Source organism: Colobus angolensis, unplaced genomic scaffold (assembly GCF_000951035.1).
Source record: "Colobus angolensis palliatus isolate OR3802 unplaced genomic scaffold, Cang.pa_1.0 Scaffold83, whole genome shotgun sequence".
In the NCBI taxonomy this organism is placed as follows: Eukaryota; Metazoa; Chordata; class Mammalia; order Primates; family Cercopithecidae; genus Colobus; species Colobus angolensis.
In genome coordinates, this window is record NW_012122154.1 from 4,022,979 (window position 1) to 4,025,253 (window position 2,275).

The following is a 2,275-nucleotide window of genomic DNA, read 5'->3' on the forward strand; positions in this document are numbered from 1 at the left end:
TCAGCCACCACACCCAGCCTTTTTCTATTTTTTTTTGAGACAGAGTCTCATTCTGTTGCCCAGGATGGAGTGCAGTGGCATGATCATGGCTCACTACAGCCTCAAACTCCTGGGCTCAAGCAAATCTTCCACCTCAGCCTCTCATGTAGCTGGGAATACAGGCACATGCCACCACACCCAGTTAATGTTTTTCACTTTTTGTAGAGACAGGGTCTTGCTATGGTACCCAGGCTGGTCTCTAACTCAGGCAATCCTTTCATCCCAACATTCCAAAGTGCTGAGGTTAGAGGCATAAGCCACTGTGCTCAGCCTGTCTTATTAGACTTTAATGACCTAAGTCAGTTAGCAAATTACAGACCTTAGACCAGAGCCAGCCTGCTGCATGTTGCTGTAAATGAAGCTGCATTTGTAACACAACCATGCCCATTTGTTACATATTATTGATGACTATTTTGTAAAGGTTTTTATACAAGTTAACAGGACTCAATATGCCAGGGACAGCATAATAAATGTGTTATAAATTATTAGTGAAATTCATAATACTGGCCGGGCGTGGTGGCTCACACTGTAATTCCAGCACTTTGGGAGGCCAAGACAGGAGGACTGCCTGAGGTCAGGAGTTCGAGACCAACCTGGCCAACATGGTGAAACCCCATCTCTACTAAAAAAAAAAAATACAAAAATTAGCCAGGCATGATGGCAGGCGCCTATAATTCCAGCTACACGGGAAGCTAAGGCAGGAGAATCGCTTGAACCCAGGAGGCAGAGGTTGCAGTGAGCCAAGACTGCACCATTGCACTTCAGCCCGGGCAACAAGAGCAAAACTCCATCTCAAGAAAAAAAAAAAAAGAGGCTGGGTGCAGTAGTTCATGCCTGTAATCCCAGCACTTTGGGAGGCCAAGGTGGGCAGATCACTTGAGGTCAGGAGTTCAAGACAAGCTTGGCCAACGTGGTAAAACCCTAACTCTGCTAAAAATACAAAAATTACCTGGGTGTGGTGGCATGCACCTGTAATTCCAACTACTCAGGGAGGCTGAGGCATGAGAATTACTTGAACCTGGGAGGTGGAGGTTGCAGTGAGCCAAGACAGCGGCACTGCACTCCAGCCTGGGTGAAAAGAGCAAGATTCCGTCTAAAAAAAAATAAAGGAAAAAAATAAAATCGTAGTATTTAAAAACTGAGAGAAAAATGAATCAATGAATTCAATCCCTTAAATTTAGGGCTGTGTTCAGTGACTCATGCCTGTAATCCCCACATTTTGAGAAGCTGAGGTGAGAGGATTGCCTGAGCTTTGGAAACCAGACTGGGCAAAATAGTGAGACAGCATCTCCACAAAAAAATTTATAAATTAGCTAGGTGTGATGCTGCTTGCCTGTATTCCTGGATACTTGGGAGGCCGAAGCAAGAGAATCATATGAGCCCAGGAGTTCGAGGCTACAATAAGCTGTGATTGCACCAATGTACTCCAGCCTGGGTGAGAAAGCAAGATTCTGTCTACAAAAAACTAAAAAAAAAGTAGTATGGCCAGGCGCGGTGGCTCACGCCTGTAATCCCAGCACTTTGGGAGGCCAAGGTGGGCAGATCACTTGAGGTCAGGAGTTTGAAACCAGCCTGGCCCACATGGTGAAACTCCATCTCTACTAAAAACACAGAACAGTTAGCCGGGCGTGGTGGCGCACAGTTGGAATCCCAGCTACTTGGGAGGCTGAGGCAGGAGAACTGCTTGAACCCAGGAGGTGGAAATTGCAGTCAGCCGAGATCATGCCACTGTACTCCAGCCTGGCCGACACAGCAAGACTCCATCTCAAAAAAAAGAGAGAGAAAAAAAAGTATCTTGGAGAGATTTAGTTAAGACCTCAAATTAATAAGAAAAACACTAAAATTGCAAAAAATACGTAGGCAAAGGACACCTCAAAAAAGAGACCAGGTATGTTGGCTAATGCCTATAACCCCAGCAATTTAGGAGGCCAAAGCAGGAGGACTGCTTGAGGCCCAGAGTTCAAGACCAGGCTGGGTTGGCCGGGCACGGTGGCTCACACCTGTAATCCCAGCACTATGGGAGGCCAAGACAGGAGGATCACAAGGTCAGGAGATCGAGACCATCCTGGCGAACACAGTGAAACCCCGTCTCTACTAGAAATACAAAAAAATGAGCCAGGCGTGGTGGTGGGCGCCTGTAGTCCCAGCTACTCGGGAGGCTGAGGCAGGAGAATCACTTGAACCTGGGTAGTGGAGGTTGCAGTGAGCTGAGATCACGCCACTACACTCCAGCCTG

The 2,275-nt window shown here is 47.1% G+C and overlaps 1 protein-coding gene across 1 annotated transcript in view; it reads right to left on the bottom strand.

Moving 5' to 3' along the window:
• Nucleotides 1-2,275, bottom strand: part of CDK12 (cyclin-dependent kinase 12) — a 104,870-nt gene that overhangs the window by 43,708 nt on the left and 58,887 nt on the right. The gene's annotated exons all lie outside the window — the stretch shown is intronic.